The sequence below is a fragment of the Mesocricetus auratus genome, unplaced genomic scaffold (assembly GCF_017639785.1).
Source record: "Mesocricetus auratus isolate SY011 unplaced genomic scaffold, BCM_Maur_2.0 Super-Scaffold_100029, whole genome shotgun sequence".
Lineage (NCBI taxonomy): Eukaryota > Metazoa > Chordata > Mammalia > Rodentia > Cricetidae > Mesocricetus > Mesocricetus auratus.
In genome coordinates, this window is record NW_024429210.1 from 7,080,052 (window position 1) to 7,106,705 (window position 26,654).

Sequence of the window (26,654 nt, forward strand, 5' to 3'; positions counted from 1 at the left end):
TGTTGTATAGTTGTTTTCTGCATCTTCATATATTGAATCATTTTTAGAATATTTATATTTACTTTCAAGTTTTTTGTGTTTTGTGTGTATCTCTCTGTGTGTGTGTGTGTATCTCTCCCCCTCTGTGTGTGTGTGTGTGTGTGTGTGTGTGGTAAATATGTGTGTATATATAGGTGTGTGGGTACACTTATCTGCGTATATTAGATGGAGACCATAATGTTCACTTGGAAAATGTTCTCTAATTGGCCCATCCCTTCTTATTCCAAAGTTATTGTACTTCACTTTAGGGGCAAGAACTCTCATTCTAAATTCTAAAATGCATACTTTTACTTTACTAGTTCTCTGAGCATGACTCCCACACTCTTAACACTTCTATGGCAGTGCCTAACATGACTTCATGTGATACAGAAGAATTGTATTTCCTTAGTCTTTTGTGTGTTACTCTATGAACAGGAGCCTACAATGAGTGTGGATCATCAGCATTCCAGTAGTTACAGAAATGTCTGAAAGACTTCTGTTGCTGAGAAGCTTTTTGTAATAAAAATATAGATAATTCATAGTCATTTTCATATGTTTGCACATGAATGACCTTCCTTATACTAAACAAGACCAAATCTTAGTCAGAAAGCTGGAACTCCTTGACCTGGTAATTTCTGCACTCCTTAAACTTTCCAATGATATCAACAGGACAAGACAGTTCATTGCTGCCAGTTGTGGCTGGAAGTTTCAAAAAGTCTTTGAATAAAGGTTGACCTCACTCTCTGCATGCCCTTCTGCAGACCAAGCTCCAGTATTGCTCCTAAATAAAGCCACAAGCAGCTTTGCTAAAGATTTGAAAACATAGACATTTATAAAGATATATTAAGAAACGAAGATTTCAAATTCAATGCATAAGAAATAAAAAATAGGAAGAAGGGGGTATTAAGGAGTGAATCTATATGTATCATTATATCAACTTCTCTGTAATTTCATAATTTATTTTCTATATCACTTTTCTTATTGAAAGTAGATTTTTTTCATACAATATATTTTGATCATGGTTTCCTTTCCCCCAACTACCCCCAGACCCTCCCCCACTTCCTCCCACATCCCTCCCATTTCCCCACTCACTCAAATTCAAACACTTTGTCTTTCTTATTAGAAAATAAATAGGCATCTAAAAATTAAAATAGAATAAAATAAAAACAAACCAGAATGGGACAAATCAAACAGGAAAAAAATTGCCAAAGAAAAATGCACAAACACATACAGATGCTGAGACACATACAGAAATCACATAAGGGCTCAAAGCCATAAACCACAATATATAAGCAAAAGACCTGTAAGGAAGAGAGAAGGGGGGATGCAGATGCCCAGACAAAGCATCATGAGGGAAGAAATCCTTCTATAAACACCACTGTGCTCATTTTGCTTCTATTGCTTCACACACAGCCTACCTTAAGGGTGATTTCTTTGCTGTGTGAGACTCCCTTGGAGAAAACTAATTTTTCCTTTGTAATCTAGTTATGGGTTAGAAATAGCTTCTGGGTTAGGGATGAGAGCTTGTGTCCATTTCTCCTTTCAGCACTGAGATCCCATCTGGTTTGGACCTATGTAGGATCTGTGCATGCTGCGACAGTCTCTGTGATTTGATAGGTTCCTCAATCCTGTTGTGTTTGAAAGACAGTTTCCTTGGTATTGTCCACTCTCACTGGCTCTGAGGACCTTTCCATATCCTCTTCCTCAGAGTTCTCTGAGCCATAGGCAAAAGGATTTGATGGAGACATCCCATTTAGGACTGGGTGTTCTCTCTCTCTCTCTCTCTCTCTCTCTCTCTCTCTCTCTCTCTCTGCACATTGTCTAGTTGTATGTCTCTGTATTTGTTCCCATCTACTGCAGGAGGAAGCTTCTCTGATGATGGCTGAGCAAGGCACTGGTCTATGAGTATAGCACAATGTCAGTAGGAGACATTATTGATATGTTCCTATAGCCTAACAAAAATTTAGTTTTCCCCTAAATTCATGTCCTGTCTAATCTCAGGTTCTTGGCCATATGAGCAGTGTTGGGCATGGGTTCCATTTCATGGAGTGGGCTCCAGAATGCTTCAGAAGGAGTCTTTCTGGAACTTTAACTAAAACTAAATAATAAAACTTAAACTAAATAATACCCCATTGGCCGGGCAATGGTGGTGCATGCCTTTAATCCCAGCACTCGGGAGGCAGAGGCAGGTGGATCTCTGTGAGTTCGAGACTAGCCTGGTCTACAAGAGCTGGTTCCAGGACACCCTCTAAAGCCACAGAGAAATCCTGTCTCGAAAATCAGAACAAACAAACCATTAATTCAGAAGAAAATATATATAAAAATGTTTACATAATATAAGAGATGACAGAAAAACTAGCAGGAAATGAAAACTGAACCATCAAGGAACGTACAAAGAACAGACAAATATTCAATTTCTAAGTAGCCTTGATGCAGAAAAAAAGCTCATTTAAACTAACAGACTCCAGAAAATGCTCAGAATCGCCAAGCTAACCCCCTTCTAAACTTTCCTTAACAGAACCTATTAACTTTAAAATAATCCAATTGATCCAAAAGAAAATTAAGTGCCTGCCAAAAGAAATCTCAGTACTCTTTAAGAGAAAAGCATAAATTTGTGGCTTTTACCATTCTTACTGTGCATACATAAATAACAAAAAGAAAAGGAGTGAAGAAGGAAGGGAGGGAGGAATGGGGGAAGGAAAGGAGGAAGGGAAGAAAGGAAGGAGGGAGACAGGGAAAAGGGAAGGAAGGAAGGAGAGAGTGACCCACTAGATCTAGGTAGGCTATCAGGATAAAAATATACCTCAGAATCACAGAGCTAATGAAATTGCTGGTTAACCACTTAAAGAAAATATTATATAAGTGTATTTTTAAAAAGCCTGAGCATAAAAAGAAACAAGGAATCTAGGGAAACTGAGACATACAAGAATAAAGCGGTTGATTAAACCTACAAAAGTGAATGAATTGGGTCAAAGAATAGCTCTTAGTGTTGGGTGTGAGACAAAATACTCTAAACTGGAGGGCAAGGAAAAAATCAGAAACAATGTAAAAATGTATTTGTGGTGGACCATATTATAGTCCACCTATTTCCCTATTCACTACCCAGGCAAGCTTTCCAGCACTGCCTTGGCTAGCTCACCCAACACAGTCTGCAGCAAAGAGTGGGCCACCCCACAATCTCCCTAATCTATGAACTGTGAGGGGGAGGAAACTACAGATCCAAAGCAGTGGAACTCCAGAACACAGGACAACAGCAGGGTGTCCAGAGGAGCCCTGGTGAGAGCCCACTGTCTGTGGTGTAGCAGAAGCCAGAGTCCTCGAACCAGACTGATTACTCAACATAATGAACACTGGAAGGGAAGATGAATGAACTCAAGAGAAAACTGTGTGCCTCAACAGGCCACACTACAGACTTCATGACAAGATTCTTCTCATTTCTTGTCTTGTTTTGTTTATTTTCTTTGTTTTGTTCAGTTTTTTGTTTTTCTTGTAAATTTGGTTTTGTTTTGGGGGAGGTTGCAAGGGCAGGCAGTTGATGTCAAGAGATGGGAGATAAGTGGGATTGGAATGCATGATTTGACATTCATAAAGAAGCAATAAAAGTTTTTAAATGTGTTTGTATTCAAGTAATGGTCAAGACTGCAAATCCCTTATCCTTTCTCTAAAAATAAAAATTTCTTAGGAAAAAATATTTCATAAAAGAAAAATGAGTATTGTAAAGATTTGAAAGTATATGAGGGTTAAAAGTAGAAAAATAGATACAGGATTATATTGAAGATACAAATTATACCAACACTGTTAATTTCTAGTGACTAAAAACCAGTACTGATTTATCATGGTTTTCAGATAGAAAAAAAAATGCCATCTAAGTAAGATCTCGGATCTAAACCAATATTACAAAGAGACCAAGTGCTGGGAGATTACACAAATAAGAGTTAATTTAAAGAAATTTGGAGAAATGACTGATTGTATCAGAGGGAGTGAATTACTTCAGGTAATAGCCTGGTTTTTTTGGAAATTATCTTACTATAAATGAAATATCTGATTAAGGTAAGAATTAGATGGTGCTTATTTAAAAAGTATGGTACATATGTAGGTATACTCTATGATGAAGTAGGGGTGAATGCAATCTTTCTCTTGATGGGTAGACAGAAGTCAAGTCATATATGGTCCTATAAAAAGAACATTGACAGGGAGGGAGCTTTCTAAGCTGTGAGTTGCAAGGGGCCTCATATTAGCACTAAGGTGTCTGAGTGCTAGGGTTATAGCATGGATACATTTGTCTGGCCTGCCAGACTTGCACAGCAAGTCCATGAGGAACCTTTCACCTTTATCTTAAAGCTTACTTTCCATTTGAAATTTGAAATGTACAGAGACAAGCATTCTTACAACTTCATACTTCACTTCTTATGTGGACAACTGGGTTCTCATCTTCCTGAAAGTAATTTTAATAAAAAGAAAGGCAAGAAATGTTAGGTCACAGAGAAATTATGAGAAATAGACATTAATGAAACAAAAAGAGGGCTGAGAGACTATAACTCATGACTGTAATAGAGGTCAGCCCTGTGTGTCATGTCTTATATAGACCTACAACATGCATCCATAAATAAGGTGTGGCCATGTGTTTCAGGATGAGTCAGGACAAGGCTTTTCCTAACATCTGTGAATTTTAATGCTCAAAACAGTTCAGTTTAAGGCAAATGCCCTCAAAGGAAAGGTAAAATTGGTTTGCGGTCAACTTAGCAATGCCTTTCAGCACCCAAAACAGAATGCCAAATAGAAAGGAATGTCAAATATGATCTCCAAATGTGTTGGAGCAGGAGGCTGGAGATAGTGTGGGAAAGTGAAGAAAGGTATATATTGTTTAGTTTTCTGTCTCTAGGGAGTTAATCCCTTTCTTGGAAAAATTCAAACTGAGTTGACAGCTGTAAGTAGTAGACTTGGTGTTAGAACTCAAAATCAGATTAGAGCACCTTTTATATTTTATTGCTTCAGGATTTCAGTAACCACTGATCATACTTTACGTGGTGTGTGTGTGTGTATCTGTATGTGAATGTGTGTGTGCACATGTGATGTGTGTGTATGTGTGGTGTTGTGTATGTGTGTGATATGTGTGGAATGTATTGTAGTATGTGTGTGTGTGGTGTATACGTATATGTATTCACAACTGTCTTGCTCTGGATTATAGCAATAGGAAATAAAGGTCAAGTCTCAAAAGAGGTCAGGCGTTTGAAAGTTAGCTTATCCTATAGGGCCTCATTCTTGCATCTTAGGCCTTTGTTTTTACCAAGAACCACTGTGAAGAGTGCAGAAGAAAAATTGTTTATGTGCTGAGCATATGTCATTATTACTCTAGTTCACCAGCTTTTTTTTCAAGACAGGGTTTCTCTGTGTAACTTTGGAGCTTCTTCTGGCACTCACCATGAAGACAAGATTGGCCTTGAACTCACAAGATTCACCTGCCTCTGCCTCAAAAATACTGGGATTAAAGGCATATGCCACCACCGCCTGGCTTTAGTCCACTTGTTTTGACAAGATACTTCAATTGTCTGAATTGATTGTGTTAGAAATTACCATAAGTTGTATTAATTAATGCTTCAAATACCAAGACTTCGTGAACACAGTCTCTAAGACTGTGTGCATTTATACCAATAAGAGTCTAATCATGTACTAAACTATGACACTAAACATTTATGATTTAATGCATTTATTTTATAATCGAAACTGAGGTCATGACTGATGTCAACAAAAGTGGCAAATTACAGAAATTCTAAAGGACTTTTCCTTGAACAAACAAAATCATTGTGAATTGAATCTGCCACGAATAACATAATATATAAAAGGAAATGATCCATAGTCTCCTGCTCGACCCACAGGACCAGGTAAACCAGAGCCTATTTCTGAGCTGCCTGCCAGTTCTTGGGGGCTGCCATGGCGGCTTCCATCCCAGAGGCAGGAGGCAAGGCACCCCAGCAGCCTAATCTCCGGCTCTACACACTGGACTAGGCCGGTGCCTGTGCTTGGAGTCTACCCTGTGGCTTCCATCCCAGTGTTGGGAACCAACTCACTGTAGTCTCCTGCTCTACCCACTGGACCAGGTAAACCAGGTCCCATTTGCGGATTGCCTGACTGGACCTGGGTTCTGCCACTAAGGCTTCCATGCCAGCGGAGACGGCAGAAGCCAAGGTACCACCATAGTTTCCTGCTCCACCCACAGAACTAAGACTAGACTGGCTGCCTGCGCTTGGGGTCTACCACTGCGTCTTCCATCCCAGCCCAGCCGCAGGAGCAAACTCACCCCAGCATCCTAGTCTCCTGCTCCACCCACGTGACTAAGATTATCAGGGCCTGTCTCCAGGCCACACTCCTGTGCCTGGGGTATACCACTGGGGCCCACATCCATCCCAGTGGGATCCAAAGCACCCCAGCATCCTAGTCCATTTCTCTACCCACGAGACCAGCAAATGGACAGCTACCAAAACAGTAAACTTGCCTACACCCACCAGAAGGGAACCCCGTACCCACACCCACCAGGAGAGGAAGAGGCACCCTCTGGAACCCACTGAAAGAACAGATGGGAAGGAGACAATATAAAAACACAAGGAGCAATAGAAAAATCAATATGAAACCATCAGAGTCCAGACACCCTACACCAACAAAACTGGAACACCCCAACACAAATGAACCAGAAGAAAATGACATAAAAAAGAACATAATGGAAATGATAGAGGCCCTCAAAGAGGATATAAGAAATCCCTTAAAGAGATGGAAGAAAAGACAATCCAAAAAATCAAGATATGGAGCAAAAGACAAAGCAAAAATTACAAGAAACAATTCAAACAGTGCAAGGGCTGAAATCTGAAATAGAAACAATAAAAACCACAATCTGAAGGAATGCTAGAAATAGAAAAACTGGGGAAACGGTCAGGAACTACAGATGCAAACATAACCAACAGAATACAAGAGATGGAAGAGAGAATCTCAGGTGTTGAAGATACACTAGGAGAATTAGATTCATCGACCAAAGAAAATTTTAAGTCCAACAAATCCCTAATACAAAATATCCAGGAAATCTGGGACACCGTGAAAAGACCAAACCTAAGAATAATAGGTATAGAAGAAGGTGAAGAAACCCACCTCAAAGGGCCAAAACACATATTCAACAAAATAATAGAAGAAAACTTTCCCAACCTAAAGAAAGACATGTCAATGAAGGTGCAAGAAGCTTACAGAACACCAAATAGAGTGGACCCCAAAAAATCCCCTTGACACATAATAATCAAAACCCCAAACATACAGAATAAAGAAAGAATATTAAGAGCAGCTAGGGAAAATGGCCAAGTTACATATAAAGGCAAACCTATCAGAATTATACCTGACTTCTCCATGGAAACTATGAAAGCCAGAAGATCCTGGACAGATATTCTATCAACATTAAGAGACCACGGATGCCAGCCAAGACTGCTATACCCAGCACAGCTTTCAATCAATATAGATGGAGAAAACAGGGTATTTCATGACAAAAAGTAATTTAAACAATACATATCCACTAACCCATCCCTACAGAAAATTCTGGAAGGAAAACTCCAACACAAGGAAGTTAACTACTACCAGAAAAATATAGGCAATAGATAATCCCACTTTACCAACAGGCAAAAGAGAAAGTGGTGGAAATCCACATACAGTTCCAACAACAACAACCACTCCAAAACAATCAGAAGAGATGAAGGAGGCCACTTCATACTCATCACAGGAGAAATCAACCAAGATGAAGTCTCAATTGTAAACATCTATGCCCAAAATACAAAGGCATCAACGTTCATAAAAGAAACCTTACTAAAACTCAAAGCACATATAAAACCTCACACACTTGTAGTGGGAGACTTCAACGCCCCACTCTCACCACTAGACAGGACCACAAGAAAGAAACTTAACAAGGATACGAAGGACCTAATAAATGTTATGACCCAATTGGGATTAATAGACATCTATAGAACATTCCATCCAAACACAAAAGAATTTACCTTCTTCTCAGCTCCACACAGAACCTTCTCAAAAATCAACCACATACTTGGCAACATAGCAACCTTCAACAGGTACAAAAAAATTGGAATAACTCCATGTATCTTATGAGACCATCATGCCTTAAAGTTAGAATTCAACAATAACACAAATTGCAGAAACACTGCAAACTCATGGAAATTGAATAAAACACAATTGCAGCACTCCAGTGTCAAAGAAGAAATAAAAAAAATGAATTAAAGACTTCCTAGAATTCAACATACCCAAACTTATGGGACACTTTGAAAGCAGTGCTAAGAGGAAAGTTCATAGCATTAAGTGCCCACAAAAGAAACTGGAGAATAGACACACTAGAGAATTAACAGCACAACTGAAATCTCTAGAACAAAAGGAAGCAAACTCACCCCAGAGGAGCAAACGCCAAGAAATAATAAAATTGAGGGCTGAAATCAATAAAGTAGAAACTAGGAAAACCATACAAAGAATCAATGTAACAAAGAGTTGGTTCTTTGAGAAAATCAACAAGATAGACAAATCTTTGTCCAAACTTACCAAGTGGCAGAGTGTGAGCATGAAAATTAACAAAATTAGAACTGAAAAGGGAGACATAACAACGGATAGTGAGGAAATCCAGAGAATCATCAGGTCATATTTTGAAAAGCTGTACTGCACAAAATTTGAAAATTTAAAGTAAATGGACAATTTTCTGGATGAATATAATTTACCAAATTTAAATCAAGAAGAGATAAGCAATTTAAATAGTCCTATAACACCTAAGAAAATAGAAACAGTCATCAAAAGCCTCCCAACCAAAAAAAAGCCCAGGCCCAGATGGCTTCAGTGCAGAATTTTACCAGAAATTCAAAGAACAGCTTATACCAATTCTTCTCAAAGTATGCCAAGCAATAGAAGCAGAAGCAATAGAATAAAATCTTTTTATGAGGCTTCAATAACATTGATACCCAAGCCACACAAAGACACAACTAAGAAAGAGAACTTCAGACTAATATCCCTCATGAACATTGATGCAAAAATACTCAATAAAATACTGGCAAATCGGATCCAAAAACACATCAGAAAACTCATCCACCATGATCAAGTAGGCTTCATTCCAGGGATGCAGGGATGGTTCAACATACAAAAATCCATCAATGTAATCCACCATATAAACAAACTGAGAAACAAAAAGCACATGATCATCTCACTGGATGCTGAAAAAGCCTTTGATAAAATCCAGCACCCCTTCATGATAAAGGTCTTGGAGAGATTAAAGCTAGCAGGAATATTCCTAAACATCATTAAAGCTATATACAGCAAACCAGCAGCCAATATAAAACTAAATGGAGAGAAACTCAATGCAATTCCTCTAAGATCAGGAACAAGACAAGGCTGTCCACTCTCTCCATACCTCTTCAATATTGTACTGGAAGTTCTAGCTAGAGCAATAAGACAACAAAAGGAGATCAAGGAGATACAAATTGGAAAGAAAGAAGTAAAATTTTCACTATTTGCAGGTGATATGATAGTTTACATAAGTGACCCAAAAACTCTACCAGGGAACTTCTACAGCTGGTAAACACCTTCAGCAAAGTGGCAGGATACAAGATCAACTCAAGAAAATCAGTAGCCCTACTATATACAGATGATAAAAGGGATGAGAAAGAAATCAGAGAAACATCACCCTTTACAATAGCCACAAACAACATAAAATACCTGGGAGTAATGCTAACCAAACAAGCAAAAGACCTGTATCGAAAGAACTTTGAGTCTTTAAAGAAATTAAAGAAGACACCAGGAAATGGAAAGATCTCCCATGTTCTTGGATAGGTAGGATCAATGTAGTAAAAATGGCAATCCTGCCAAAAGCATTCTACAGACTCATTGCAATCCCCATCAAAATCCCAGCACAATTCTTCAAGGCCTTGAAAGAACAATTCTCAACTTTATATGGAAAAACAAAAAACCAAGAATAGCCAAGACAACCCTGGACAACAAAGCAACATCAGGAGGCATCACCATCCCTGACTTCAAGCTCTATTATAGAGCTATAGTAATGAAAACAGCTTGATGTTGGCACAAAAATAGACAGGTAGACCAGTGGAATCAGATTGAAAGCCCTGAGATTAATCCACAAACCTAAGAACACCTGGTTTTCGACAAAGAAGCTAAAATTATACAATGGAAAAAAAGATGGCATCTTCAACAAATGGTGCTGGCATAACTGGATATTGGCATGTAGAAGACTGCAGATAGATACATGTCTATTGCCATGCATAAAATTTAAGTCTAAATGGATCAAAGACCTCAACATAAATCCAGCCACACTGAACCTGCTAGAAGAAAAATTGGGAGGTACCCTTGAACGAATTGGTACAGGAGATCACTTTCTGAACATAACACCAGTAGCGCAAACACTGAGATCGACAATAAATGGGACCTCCTGAAACTGAGACGCTTCTCTAAGGCAAAAGACACAGTCAGCAAGACAAAAAAAACACCCCACAGATTGGGAAAAGATATTTACTAACCCCACATCTAACAGAGGGCTGATCTCCAAAATTTACAAAGAACTCAAGAAGCAAGTCTCCAAAACACCAAATGATCCAATAAAAAATGGGGGACTGAACTCAATAGAGAATTCTCAATACAGGAGTATAAAATGGCAGAGAGACACTTCAGAAAGTGTTCAACATCATTAGCCATTAGGGAAATGCAAATCAAAGCAACTCTGAGACATCATCTGACTCCTGTCAGAATGGCTAAAATCAAAAACACCAATGACAGTTTGTGCTGGGAAGGATGTGAAGAAAAGGGAACACTCCTCCACTGCTGGTGTGAGTGCCAACTTGTACGGCCACTATGGAAATCAGTGTGGAGAGTCCTCAGGAAAATGGGAATCAATCTACCACAAGACTCAACATTCCCACTCTTAGGCATATACCCAAAGACACCCATTCACACAGCAAGGATGTCTGTTCCACTATGTTCATTGCAGCATTATATGCAATAGTTAGATCCTGGAAGCAACCTAGATGCCACACAACTGAAGAGTGGATAGAGAAAATGTGGTACATTTACACAATGGAGTACTGCTCAGGGGAGAAAAACAATGGAATCTTGAAATTTGCAGGCAAATGGAAGGCAGTAGAAGAAACCATGCTGAGTGAGGTAACCCAGACACAAAAAGACAAACATGGTATGTACTCACTCATATATGGATTTTAGACATGGATCAGGGGAGTGTCAGCCTAGAATCCCAGTGCCAATGAATCTGGGAAACAGGGAGTTTCCCAAGAGAGATGCATGATACCCCAGAGAAGTTGAATGAGGCAAGATCTCCTGAGCAGATTGGAAACATCAGGGGAGGGGAGAGGGAGCCAGGAAAAAGAGAGGGGAATAAGAGGATGTGAGAAGAAGGTATAGGGGGGCAGGAAGGTTGAGTCCAGGTAAGAATAGAGGAGAGCAGGAGGAGAGATACCATAATAGATTGAGTCATTATGGGCTTGAGGAGGGAGCTGACACTAGTGAGATCTCCAGAGATCTACAAGGATAATACCAACTGGCAAACTAAGCAATAGTGGAGAGACTGCATTAATTGCTCCTCCTTGATGGTAAGGTTGATGATTACCTTATATGCCATCCTAACAACCTTCACCCAGTGACTGATGGAAGCAGAGACAGATACCCACAGCTAAACACTGAACTGAACTCCTGGAACATAGTGACAGAGATGAAGGAGTGATTAGCAAAGACCATGATGGTGAAACCCACAAAGACAGCTGACCGGATAAGGGGGAGCTCTTGAATCCCAGATTGATGCCTGAGAGGCCAACAGGGACTGATCCAGACTCCATGAATATAGTGTCAGTGAGGAGGCCACAGAAATCACTGGGGCCTTGGGTAGTAGATCAGTGTTTACCGTGGTGTATGAATGATCTTTGGGAGCCCATCCCAAATAGAGGGATGTTCTCTCAGCCTGAACACATGGGGAAGGGCCTAGGTCCTGCCCTGGATGAAATGACAGATTTTGGAGATTCCCCCCCAAGGAGGGTCTCACCCTCCCTGGGGAATGATGGGGGGGGTTGGGTGGGGACTGGGAGAGCTGGTGGAGGGACAAGGGAGGAGGAGTGGGAGAGGGAGCTGGGATTGACATGTGAAGCATTCATGTTTCTAATTTAAATAAATAATTCTAAGTAAAAAAAAGGAAATGATCTAATTGAAAGAATGAAAGAAATGAATAAAAATTAATGAGGCCTCAAGCAAGTGCAGCTCACTATCTAGTATACCAATATAATCATAAAGAATCTCAGAAAAGAAGTAAAAGCTGCAGAAAGAAAAAAAAACTGAAAAAATAATGGCCTCAAATTTTTCAAATGATTTTACAACACATCAATAGGAGCAAAACCTTCAGGAATAAATTTAAAGAGATCTGTATACAAATGTGTTATAACCAGGGAGTCAAAAAATCAAAGGAGGAGATTTGAAACCATTTTGAAATAAACAGATTTCCACTAAAGATATGACTTAGTAAAATGTATGGGCTTTAAGGGCTAGGGAGCTAGTCTGGTGGGTAAAAACTTCACCAGGCAAGCATTGGGAACTGAATTTGACTTCTCAGAATGCACCAAAAGCCAGTGAAAGCAGTGCAAGTGTGCCTGCAACCCCTGCATTACTATGGGAAAAAACGAGAACCAGAGAAGCCTGGGCTAGCTAGGCCCAGCATCAGTCACGTAAAACGCAAAGAGACTTAGTACCAAACACAATGAAAGGTCTGGAGCTCTCCTCTACCTCCACACTCTGTGACGTGTGCCTACAATAACACACACACACACACACACACACACACACACACACACACACACAGACCACACACCACCATATGCATACAAACATAGTCGTTAAAAATAGTATAAATAATAACAATTCATGCACTCCAGGTAAAACAGTACTGAAGGGAAACATAGCTTTGCATGTCTGATTTTAAAAGGAGGGTCAATGTTTATCAAAAAAGTGTTCCCAGAAGATAGTCCCACGATGGAGGCAGTTCCCCAGCTGAGATTCTTTTATTTATTTATTTATTTATTTATTTATTTATTTTAATTTTTTTATTTTTAAGTTTAAATTTAGATTAGAAACAAGGTTGCTTCACAAGTCAGTTCCAGGTCCCTCTCCCTTTCCCTCCCCTCCTCCCGTGCCCTCCCCCAGGCCCCCCCATTATCCCCTCATTTCCCCAGGAAGGGTGAGGCCCTCCATGGGGGTGTCCACAGTCTGTCATTTCATCCAGGGCAGGGCCCAGACCCCCCCAAAAGTTCAGGGTGAGAGTGCCTCTTACATTGTTGGATGGGAGTCCAAAGTCTGTGTGTAACTCGGGATGAGTACTGATCTACTGCCCGGGCTCAATAGATTACCTAGGCCTCCTCACTGACACCCACATTCAGGGGGTCTTGATCAGTCCCATGCTGGATTCCCAGGCTGATGCCTGGGATTAAAGAGCTCTCAGTCTTAGACACAGAAACTGCTCTCACCTCCCTTCCACCCCTGTCAACTGCTGCTCCTTCCTACAAACCCCTTTCTGGTGTTTGTATCTTTTTGTTATGTGACTGAGTTCAACCAGGGCTGTCTGTGTTACCATGAGGTTCAAGCTATCTACTGGAGCTAGGCAGTCTCACCAATGATGACACCACTGAAGACCACGAAGACTCAAGAGATCCGCCAATAGTTTAGAAGGGTCCCATGAGTCCCTAGTCAATGATTAACTGTAGGTAAGTCCAGTCTTATGCAGGGTCAGTGCAGGTAACCACAGGTCCTCTGTGATCGTGGCCATGTCATGCCCGAAAGATAGCATTTCACAGTGCTTCTCTGTATCTTCTGGGTCTTACATTCTTTTTGCCCCTTTTTCAAGATGTTCCCTGAACCTTCGAGGTGGTGGTATAAATGTCCTATTTAGGGTTGACTCAAATGTCGCATATCCTCAGCATTTGAACAACTGTGAATCTCTGACTTCACTAGTGTTCAATTCAATGAGAAGCTTCCCTAATTAAGTCTGAGAGTAAAATCTGTTTATAAACACAAAGCAGTTTTGTTCCATGTCAGTTTAACTGAACAACAGAACCAAGTTCCCTCCTGGGGTCTTGGACCACTTCAAACGCGTTTTTATTGTTTTTGTTTTGTTTGTTTGGTTGGTTGGTTGGCTGATTTTTTTTAGCTAGATTTACAGCACCAGCCATAAATTCCTTCCTGTTGAATGGGCCTCACATCTAGTCAGAGCGTGGTTTGTTACCCCCACAACAGTAGTGCCACTATTGAACAAGTGGTCACATATTGCCTGGCAGATTAGTATTGTAGTTTTAGGGTTCACAACTGAGTAAGACTGTGGTTGAATTTTTTTCCCCAGGAGCCCACATGTCTTCTTCTACCATTATGCTGCATAGAAGACAACAACCACTTAGTATCTTTGGTGGTTTGAATACGAATGGTTCCTGTAGGCTCATATAATGCTTAGTCATCAGGTGGTGGCACTACTTGGGAAGGATTGGGAGGTGTGGCCTTGTTGGAGGTAGTGTTTCACCAGGTATATGCTTTGAGGTTTCAAAAGACAAAGCCAGACCCACTGTCTTTCTCTTCCTACTGTCTGTGGAGCCAGACGTAGTAGAACTCTTAGCTACTTCATCAGCACCATCTATGGCTGCATGGTGCCATGCTCCCCACCATATGGCAATGAACCACTGAAACTGTAAGCAAATTCCAATTAAATGCTTTCTTTGATAAGAGCTCCCATGGTCATGGTGTTTCTTTACAGCAATAAGAACACTGACTAAGTGAGGAAACTATATTTATAGTTCCTATATGTCTTTTCATGGTTTGATAGTTCTTTTCAACACGGAAAAATATTTCACTGTCTGTATGTACCACAACTCATTTATTTTCCTCAGAAAAGAATATCTAGGTTACTTTAATGTTTTGGCAATAACGAATATTACTTCTATTAAAACTTAATCTGTAGTCTTATTGTGTGGGGCTTGGTCAAATGTCTTAAAGTCCTACAGGTAAGTGTCACAGAATATAGTTTCTGGATTGTGTGGTAAAAGCTGGAACTTACTATGCAGAGTAGCCTTGAACTCACAGAGATCTACCTGCCTCTGCCTCCTGGGTGCTGAAATTAAAGGTGTATATGCAACCATGCCTGGGTGTTTCTCCATATTTTTAATAGATACCAAACTGTGTCTCAAGCTCCACCATTTTCTCATTCTATCAGAAACGATTAGCAGTTGCTTTTGGTTCATATGTGTCAGTGCTATTGATTTTGGTCACTGTGTGAGGTATGTGGTGGTATTTCAGTGTTTCAACATGCATGCCTTTGATGATGTGTGGTATGGAAAAATCTATCAAGTTTTAATATTCCTGGGTTCTAAGAGTTGAGTTGTGGGTATAGGAAATTAATGATACTTTATTGTATCTTTTGTAAAATGTAAATCTGTAGTGTTCTCTCTCTCTCCATATTTGCCTTTCTATCCCTCTCTCTCTTTCTTTGTTTATAAAAGTATCAGTTTCCAGTTTTGACAACATACACTTTATAACTTGCTTTAGAACTTTGGATGCAGTGAAGACTCCAGATTGTACCTTGGTTGTATCTGCAGTCTTCATTGCATCCAAAGTTCTAAAGGCCTTCTCCCAGGTTTTCTCATGGTTATAGTGTTGTAGTGAAACCATTCATTTTAACTTATTTTGCATTAAAGGAGGCTTTGTACTATTTATATTTGTTTTTAATCAAGTTGACAAAAATTATAGTCACCAAAGAAGATGATGCATCAATTAAGAAATAGCTAGCATCTGACTGACCTACAGGCAAGTCTGTGGAGATTTTCTTGGTTAATGATTAATGGGGAAGGGCCAAGGCCACACTAGGAAAGTGGTCCTGGGTCCACAGTTACTATAATTGCTGATTTCTCCAATAGCGACGTTAATGACTCCCACAGGTCTTGAGTGTTTCTTGCTCCTCTCACTCCTCCTAGTTTCCACTTCTCTTCTCCCCCACAGTTCTTTCATATTCAAATTTTCTCTTGTCTTTTTGATACTCAACCTCTTGTTCATCTCTATCCCACTCTTACAAAAACTCTGTCATGGTTTCATCCCTAGACACTAGCTCATTCCTTAGAGCTTCACATACATGAACTGTTTTTCTTTAAATGGAAAAAAAACCTCATGTTGGTTGACAAAGTTCTAGGCCCTTACATCTTTGATATATCAAAATAAAGAAGCAATCAAAAGAAATAATCCTGGGAGATCTATGAATAAAGTAAAATGATGCTGCAACAATAAACGGCACACTTACTGAAAGTAAAAATAAGTATTTACTGTCGAAATTACTCACAAGAGACAAACAAGTAACCGAGATGAGCCAAGTAGTCTTCCGCCACCGAACTAGAAGTTGGAAAACCGGAAAAAGAGAGCTAGACTTCCGCTGTTCAGTCTTTTATACCTTCCTCTGTAACGCCCCTAGCCATGCCCAAAAGTGGACCTGGCTAATGATGTAGTTCACTGCCTACATCCATATATGTCTTTAGTCATGCCACCCTTTTATTACCTCATCTGTGTGCTCCTCTAGTAAGTCACATGGTTAATGGCAGCACACGGTTTCCTCCTACAGCACAACATGAAACTCGTCTCAAAACTCATTCCTTGGCACTGGGATTTATTATCCATGTTTTGAAATTAAGGTGTACATGTATCAAGATAATTTTCCAAATATTAAATTAATCTTCATAAAAATGAATGAAATAATCAAGTACTGTACTACATTCTAAATTACTAAGTCATCTTGTGTCAATTGAATGAGATTTTTTCCCCACAAATAACTTGTTCATCATTCTAGTTGTGTATTCATTTCACTACACTAAATCCATTGAAAATAGCCTCAAACTTTGCGTAAAATTTCAATAGCTTGTATGCTCAATCTGTGTCACATACGTAGATTTAGGAGGTGATTCCATGGCTATTATTTTGATTGTGTTATAGTTGTGTGGCAGTTGTATGCATACAGTATTTTGTTCTTTTTTCATCATACCAGTGGTAATTTTAAAAATAGTGTTCATACTCTACACTGCTATATTTGGTACATGTAGAAGGAAATGTTTTCTGCCTAAAGTTTGAAAGGGGAGACACCACCTTGCAAGAGCTAATTCTAGGGTAAACACAAAATCAGTTAGCAGAAACATTGAAGAAAGCTGTGTTGGCTACAAAGCTGAAGAGCAAGAAACAGCACACAAGGAAAGTGTAGAACATGCCAATTGTAAGTTCTGCTATTCTAAGATGCAGAAATAAAAAAAAATTAAAAGGCCAGTCCTGGCCCCTGGGATTTCCTTTTCTCTCAGTCCAACTCTTTGGACTCCAGTCAACCCTAGCAGCTGGTATCCCAGACAAGCCTTAGTAGGTCAGGTTAGAAGCCTGCCATTCCCACTCAGCCCTTCATCTGTACTCACCACACACAGGAGCATTTCAATGAGACTTTCAGAATCTGATCTCTGCCTATTCTTCATGTTGGGCAAGATTCATCTTTGTTTCTTGGAAGACAATGGCAGCACTCTTTTTCCTCTTGGTTGAACTCTTGGCAACGTACTAAAAGCAGATCATCTGCTGTGGTCCCAATTTCCCACTGAACTTAATTTGTTCTTATTGTATACATCAACTCTCCAAATGTGTCTGAAATATACTTCCAGCTTGTGAATGAGTACCAGGAGCTTTGTGGCTGGAATGGGTGTCTACCATGAGCTGAGTGAGTTTAGGAGCTAGAGCTGTGGCTAAAAACACAGATGAAGAAGCTTGTCAGGATCAGAATCAGCGACTCACAGTAGCTGGCAGCTGCTACTTCCAGTTACTCCTAAAGCAGCTCCTCCCCTTCCTTTCAGACTAACACAAGCATTCTGTTATGGAAGGACTATTTGGTGGGCTCTTAATGTGTATTAAGATGGTATACGGTGAGGGGGTACAAAGTCATATAAGACATGACCAAAGACCAAGTATTTCAATTTGGTGAATAATATATTAGAACATGCCGTTTATTAACTCCAGTAAACATACATTGGTCATTTTCTGTGTGTCAGCATGCTGACATATGATCCTGTCCTTCCCTGTTTTTCTCTCACACCTTCGCTAGTCTCTTGTGACTGTGTCTACCTTGCCTTTGATATATTTTAGAATCCATCACTTCGTACCATGACTGCCATAGCCCTGCCCTCCAGCTATTGACATCTTCACTGTGAACTGTTGTTAATAGACTCCGCTAACTGAATGGCTCTGGTTTCTTCCTCTATTATCTGTTCCTTACATAGCATCCCAGGGCAAATCTGTTAGGTTCAAGTCACCAGTGGGATACTCTTGTTCAAAATACCTCAACAGCTTCCAAAAAGATTAAAAGCAGAACTCAAATCTTGTTTCTCTGTAACTCATATGGTCTTGCCAAGGCTAAGTCACTCTATTTTATTTACAATTGCCCCTGTCTTCTTCTCTCCTCTCTAGCCATTCTGGACTCTTCGATAGTCTTCAAACCTCTTTACCAAGAAGTATGCATGCAAGTTGAGTCTCTGTCAGCTGCAGAAATCTCCCTGACTGAAATTTTCTTCTCTCCTGTAAGCACAAGAATCATCATGTTGACGCACTCGTGTCTTTTCTTGACTGTCACTTCTTCAGCTCTGTGTGCTATTCAGCTGTATGTAACAATTTACAAATCATAACCTCTTCATCAGTTCCCTTTCCCGGCTTTACCTTTGCCTCACACACTTTGACATTTTATAATGTTCTTGTTTACTAAGGTACAGGTTCAGGAGTCAAAATGTAAACCTCCCTTCACTGATAAAAGATCCAAGATAATCTTCTAATATGGAGAAAAGGCTCAGTTTCTTTCTGTTTCAGATGTCTAGACTCTGGTCCTTCCTGCCTCAAGCAGAGGGCAGAGGGTGGAGGGGGAACCAAGAGTGAGGTGTGACAGGACTCAGGGTGGTCCTTCCTGTCTGGGCAGGTCCACTCTTCTCGAGGAGCAGGCCCAGGAAGATCCAAGGAGGGGGTGATGGCAAGGAGTTGGGGCTTGAACAGAGCCCACACTCACCTCAAGCAGAGGGCAGAGGGTGGAGGGAGGGCCAAGGATGAGGTGTGGCCACACTCAGGGTGCTCCTTCCTGTCTGGACAGGTCCACTCTACTGTCTTGCTTTGGAGCCTGGGGTGTAGTAGTGCATCATGTTAAGGCTGAAAGGCAAAGTTAATTGCTTGTCTCTTGAAAGAAAGAGGAATAGGAGGGATAAGGGTCATAATATCCTCTGCAAGAGCATGCCACTTAAATCCTACCTTCTTCCAATTAGGTGTCTTCTTAAGGGGCCCACCTACCATTTGTTCATAAACTGAGGACCAAGCATTCAACATGCAGGTCTTTGGGAGACACTGATATAAAGCACATATGTGACTTCTCATGGAGCTGTCTTATTGGCTGTTCTACCTCCAGTTCCTAAGACAGCACTGGATCATAGGAGCTATTTAGCAAGGATTTGAATAGACTCACAAAAATTTAACAGAGTGCCAGAACATCAATAACTTCAGATAGGCCACCTGTTCTGCAGGTGGTCTTTGGCACTTAGGGTTGGATTTGCAAACTGGCAAAGTAATTTTGTACCCCTATGCCAAAATACAGGGATCAGCACAAATTGCTTAAATAGCACATTACAATCACTGAATCCAGCCTTTTAGGATGAGAACCTCTAGGAACCACATCCTGTAGAACAGGATGAAAATCCCAGGCAGAGAAATATCTGCTCTCCCTTCCTTTCAGCTCCCATCTTCTCCCTTGCTAGAAACAATAAAAGGCATGTCTGGTAAGGCAGGCAGTAAAACAGGCATGTGGGAAACCACACACACACAATACATAGAGGAAGACTCATTGAATGGGAAATGGTTTCCCTCAAGGAGAAACCAAGATGAATGAATGTTGAAGAAAAGGAACAGAAATGAATTGTTCAGGTGATTCTTCAGGAGCTCAGGTAAGGATAAGTTGCTAAATGACCGCAATGACAAGAGCAAAAAAGAAAACTCAACTGACCAGAGAGGGGATCAGAGGAGCCCACAGAATGTGAAGGTGAGGAGTTTGGTTGGTGATGGAGAAGAAAGCCTAAGAGAAGAAAGATGGTAGAGTAGAGTGGCTAATCTGATAGATGATTGTCCCATTAGCATAAGAGAAAGAAGACAGACATAAGATCAAAGGAAACTGCATTTTCAATCTCTGGTTTAAGGTTCCCAGCAATAGCTACCTCTCCACCTAGCAAGTGCTTGGTTGGATCTAGAGAGCAAATATTTAATTTTAAGCATATGAAGAATAGATACATAGATAAAAATAACTAATAGATTTCATTTGTATATGTATGTGTCACACAAATTATTACCAGCTTATTTTTATCTGTATATTCCTGTGCCCCTAAACCTAGACTGGAAAGATATATCAGAAGTGTTAAAAGTACTTACTGCTGTTACAAAGGACTCCAGTTGAATTCCAGTACACTCACAGTGGCTCAGAACTTTTTGTAACTCCAATTCCAGCACACCAATACCCTCCTGTGACTTTTATGGGCACCAAGAATACATATGGTCACATAAATGCATATAAGAAAAAGAATCATACACATAAAATAAAAATATTTTAATTATAAGAACAGTCCCAATGTCATTTTTCACAACAATAAATAATAATATCAGGGTGAAAATTTATTACCAATTATCCTGTTACATAAAATTTCTACCACCAACTATGCATAAATTTTAAACTGAACCATTCAGGATGTCTGCTAAGGTTTCATTTAAAATATATTTGTCTATTTCCATCTATATATTTTTCACTTCTTCCCACTATTGCTCTTTCTATCTTTTGCTCTCTCCCTCTTTTGCTGGTCCAATTTAAAGTTCATGTTTTTTCCAAGTTTAATATGCTCTCCGTTTGCTGACCATATCCAAGTAATGTACTTCCCTTTGTAGCTCTTATGAACTAAACACGAAACCTATATTTTTATCAACTTCAAGCTTATTCTTTCAACAAGAAAGTTCATAGACTACCAAGACATGGTTTTCTGTCACTAGGCTCAAGATATCTGCTTATAGCCCATTCCTTGACATTTTTAGCTATTGACAATAAATACCTTGGTCTGTTATTAAGATAAGAGATGGTGACATTCTGACTTATTAATTCTTTCATATATTTTTGTTTCCTTGGAGAAAGAATAAGAAATCAGAAATGGCCAAGTCAGGATGTCCTTTCCAAGTGTAAATGAGGATGAAAAATGCATACCAACCCTTCCATGAGGAACCTATGAGTGGAAATAAGTTTGGACAACCCCGACTGAGACCACAGATGAAATGGGCCACCTGAAAGTCACTAATGGAGAATGGGGTGAGTGGGAGCGTTCAGGGAAGAGAGTAATCTACAATTATTCAGATTCTGTGTGGTGAAGTCCCTGCTAAGAAGTATGAGCCAGTAAATCACTGGCAAGTAGCCCAGTATGTGAGGCACAGGGGCACTGGGAGAGTTTCAGGCCTTCTAAGAAGCAGTTCAAATACTGCCTGTTGAAAAGTCATTGTGCAATATCGAAGTAAGCTAACAGGAAAGTAAGTCTTCTAGGCTAAAAACATAACAAGGGCTCACAAGATGGCTCAGGAATTAAAAATGCTTGTCTCACAGTGGTGCAAGCCTGACCACCTGCTTGTAAGAGTGGAAGGAGAGAACTTACTGCACAATGTTGTCCTCTGATCTCTGACAAAGATGCACTCTGACACACACACATTAATAACAATTAATAATTAAATATTTGAAGTATAATCTCACTATGAATTCTTTTCACATGGAACAAGCACTTGGGAGGAAGCTGTATCGGTCCCAAATATGGTATTTTGGTATGTGCCTCAGCTCAATTCCAGGAGCACGAATCTCCTATTGTCTTTTAGATGTTGGCTGGTTACCTCTGGATGGCCTGGCCACAGTGGAGAATAGGTTCTAGTTTGTATAACAAAAGACTGGGGACTCACACCCATCCTGAGGACTAGAGATGTGCCTGGGGATGAGTGGGACATACCAGAAGGCTTTAGGGTTTTCCTGAGGATTAAAGGAAATACTGATATCAGCTCTATACGTGACAATAGATGTCTTCTGCCAGTACACCCTACCCAACTCTTGGAAAGCTATTTAAGAGGATGCTTGAATAAAACATAAACCATGGTCTCCAGTATGGACTGTGAGTCCTCCTGAATTGACAAGATGTCTCTATCTCATTCTTAAAGCCTTTGGGTACCTAGGACTTCCCTGATCCACACTCTCCCACAGGGGCTGTTGGACTGGTTCCAAACATAGCCCTAAAGACATCAGTCCAGAATAGATGATCCCTGCAGCTTAAGACTGATACAAGCCAGACACCTGCAAAGGTGCAGACCCTGCTCAGCTTCTTACCCAAGTAAATACATCCATCTCACACAAAAGCCACTTTGCGGTCTTGGTTTGGTTTGGTTTTGGTTACTGTGTTTCTCGCCTTATACTTTTCATTTGAAATACATAGGAATATTCTTAGTGTTCTGTGTCTGCAGGTTTCACATTTATAGATTCAGCCAACTAAAGGGGGGGCAGGAAGAAGAGAGGAAATTCCATTTCTATATAATAGCAAGCAGATGATAATTACAATAGCAAATCATTTATAAAAGCATTGAAAGAATACCATATGCTAGGAATAAATCTAGCACAGTAGAGGGAAAAATGATAAAACCTTATTGCTATAAAATAAAAAACATGCAAGCAGGGAAATAGTTCATATTTATTATCTTAAAGGTACAGTGTTGTAAATGTGTTGATTTTTCTCCAGATTCAGTTTAGTTCCTTTTAGTATACCAACAGATTGGGAGGGTGTTGAAATTAACAAGCTGATTCTAAAAACTTGTCTGAAAATACAAAAGAGAAGAGTGAAAAATAAAAACAATGACCAAGCACCTGAAACCCAAGTTGTTAAGAATTATTGTAAAAATGTAGACACTAGGGACTTGGAAAGAGCTTTTGGTAAAGTATCTTCCAGACAGACAAACACAAGGACCTGAGTTTTCCCTCTAAGAACCCATGTTAAAATGACAGGTATTCAATGGGCATTGTGTCACACTTTTAATCCCAGCAGTTGTAGATCATTTTTTCTATTTTTTATTTAAATTAGAAACAAGCTTGTTTTACATTTCAATACCAGTTCCCTCTCTGTCCCCTCCTTCCCTGACCCCACTTATCTCTAGTCCCATCCCCTTTCTACTCCCCAGGGAGGGTGAGGCCTTCCATCGGGGATCTTCAAAGTCTGTGATATCATTTAGAGCAGGGCCTAGGACCCCCCCCCCCCCCGTGTGTCTAGGCTGAGAGAGTATCCCTTTGTGTGGAGTGGGCTCCCAAAGTCCATTCATATGCTAAGATAAATACTGATCTACTACCAGAGGCCCAGTGGATTGCACAGGCCTCCTCACTGACACCCACATTCAGGGGCTCTGGATCAGTCCTATGCTGGTTTCCAAACTATCAGTCTGGGGGTCCATGAGCTCCCCCTTGTTCAGGTCAGTTGTTTTGTGAGTTTCACCAGCCTGGTCTTGGCCCCTTTGCTCAACACTCCTCCCTTTCTGTAACTGGATTCCAGGAGTTCAGTTCAGTGTTTACCTGTGGGTGTCTGCTTCTGCTTCCACTAGAAGCAGAAAGCTTCTGGATGAAGGCTCCAGGATGGCATATAAGGTAGTCATCAATCTCATTATCAGGGAAGGGCATTTAGGGAGCCTCTTGACTATTGCTTACATTGTTAGTTGGGGTCATTCTTGTAGATCTCTGGACATTTCCCTAGTGCCAGATTTCTCTTTAAACCATAATGGCTCCCTCTATTATGGTATCTCTTATCTTGCTCTCCCCTGCTCTTCCCCTGACTCAACCTTCCTGCTCCCTCATGTCCTCCTCTCCCCTCCTCTTCTTCCCTCCTCTTTCTCCTAGATCCCTCTCCCCTCCCCCATGCTCCCAATTTGCACAGGAGGTCTTGTAGTTGGGTAGATCTATAAGAGTTTGAAGTCAGCCTGGTCTACACAGTCAGTTCCAGGATAGCCAGAGCTACATGGTAAGACCGCGTCTTAAGAAAACAAAAAATCACAAATAATAGTTCATGTGTGCAATCCCAGTGCTGGGGAGGCAGAGTCAGGAAGATTCTTAGAGCCCACTGGCCACCCTCCAAGTGAGCAAGCACCAGCCCAGGAAAGATTCTAGCTCCAAAAACAGGGTTTGCCCTCTGACCTCTACACACACAAGCACACATGTACATATGCACATATCCAAATGTGTTGTATGGCGTAATGAAAGACAAACTGACCAGTGTAACAAATAGAGTCCAGAAAGAAACCTCCAAGTTGTAATGGTACACAATGAAGGATCCTGTAAGAAAAACAGTTATCATGGATCATTTCTCTTATACACACACACACACACACACACACACACACACACACACACACGGGGAGGGGTGGCAGAGACAGGGAGAGAGAGATTATAGATAAAAAGATGAAACCAACCAAAGAGAGATTTATTCAGGTCATCTCAAAAAAATAAATTTAAAAATGAAATTCAAAACAAAATAGATGTTTTTTCAATAGGACACAAAACTTGCTAACCATGAAAGGGGAAATTAACAATTTGAACTATGTTAAGAAAAATATATTGGTCAAAAGACAAATTACAAGAAAGAAAATAAATACAGAGGAAATGTTTATATTACATATATGCCATGAATTGCATGTTTAATATTTAAAGAACTATAATAGATGATTATATTTTTATGAGTTAAAACTTGGTTGGTCACAACCTCCTGAGATCTAACTTGATTACTGTCTTTCTCTTGAAAGGCGTCTTATACCCACTACTCTTGGCTATCTGAATTTTTACTAGGCGTCTCCCTTAAATATTGACATTTACGTCCTTGTTAGTTTCTCTCATTAATTTTGTGTTTCTACTGCACAAATTTAATGCAAGCTCAGTGATTTATTCTTTATGACAGGTGGTGAGCCAGAAGCCATCATGAAAACAAGCACATTTTGCACAAATTGCTGGGGAGAAGACTTGCAAAGCAGAGGTTGTCTCTCCTCCCATGATCTCCAGATGAGTCAGAAAAGTGGTTCTTCAACAAACACATAATGAACAAACACTGAACTCCATTCAGTGCAGTCTTTTCATTTGCTGGTGTCAGGAACCATCCTCTTGTGAGAATGCTACACATGTACCTGTGCCTAGAAGCCTACTGCCTGGTGTCCCCTGAATGTCCCTAAAATAAAATTCTCTCTCTTCACAAGATCATCTGGTGGGAAGTTTTCTCACTGGCTCCAGGAGCCAAGTGCCTATGATAAGATCTCAAACTTACTGAAACTAAGACCTCTGCTCAGTTTCCAGGATACTCTGTGCCTATTAGTTGCTCAAACTGGAGTCTGGAGAATAATGTCACACCCAGATATCATTCATGAATACTGACCTGTAGGTGCATATTTAGAATACCTGAGCACATTCACATACAGAAGCTGCCCTGGCATCCACCCCTGCCTATTTATCTGTCTATCTATCTATCTATCTATCTATCTATCTATCTATCTATCTATCTATCTATCTATCTACTTATCTATATCTACCTACCTATGTATCATCTATCTATCTATCTATCTATCTATCTATCTATCCTCACAGACTCTGTGCAGTTGTCGACGTTCCCTTGGATCAAGCTGATGTTACAACAGTATCCTGGACACTAGTTATTTGTGCCCTTGGTTCTATACTTAGCTATGCAGCTCTCATTCCAGTCTACAAGTTGGAGAGCAGTCATGCTGTACCAAAGCCCTGATCTTGCTGCATTCTCATGGGATGAAAAGACTCCCCTGTCTTTATGAAGGTTTAGTGCAGGTTAACCTTAAAAAAGACCTCATCTGCTCTGTGCTTATCATTTGAGGTATGGTGCATTTGCTCCATTAGCTGCCTTGTACCCAGACCTCCCATTTTCCTCCCCAATGACCTTTTGGTTTATTTTAGATGTCCCTGTGTGGCACCAAAGCATATCTTCACATTCTCTTTTGCTTTTAATTGGATGATATTGTGAAGAGATTGCTGTTATTAGCCCATAATTGTAGTAAGATTACCATTTCAAATTTGATGGGTGGAATTTTTTTTTGCCTTGTTATGTTATAGAGAGACAGGGCCTCGCTGTGTAGACCAGGCTGTTCTTGAATTTCGAACTATGACTCAAACTCGAGCATGCTGGGGTTTGGGATTTGGGGCGTTGCACCAACTCACATAGGTCAATTATTTTGGAGAGTGGAGTTCATGCTGCTAACCACATTCATAATATTAAGCAACCATGTATATTATCTAGTCTAAGTATTTTCACTACCCCAATTAATCTACTAGTAGTTTAAAACTACAATAGGCTCCTTTATCTGGGTCACCAGCTAAAGATAAATACATTCAGCAAGCTTCTAGTAAAGATTTTTCTTAATATTTTACATATGTGTGGTGTGCGTGCATGTGTCTATTCATGTTTTCATATGTATGGGTGCAATGT

The 26,654-nt window shown here is 40.1% G+C and overlaps 1 long non-coding RNA gene across 1 annotated transcript in view; it reads left to right on the forward strand.

The window, feature by feature from the left end:
• Positions 1-25,383, forward strand: part of LOC121134641 — a 102,709-nt gene extending 77,326 nt beyond the window's left edge. Inside the window, exons 2-3 of the long non-coding RNA XR_005871739.1 lie at positions 21,290-21,460; positions 25,110-25,383. This is a non-coding gene — a long non-coding RNA (uncharacterized LOC121134641). The remainder of the gene's footprint in view (positions 1-21,289; positions 21,461-25,109) is intronic.
• The last annotated feature ends 1,271 nt before the right edge of the window (positions 25,384-26,654 follow it).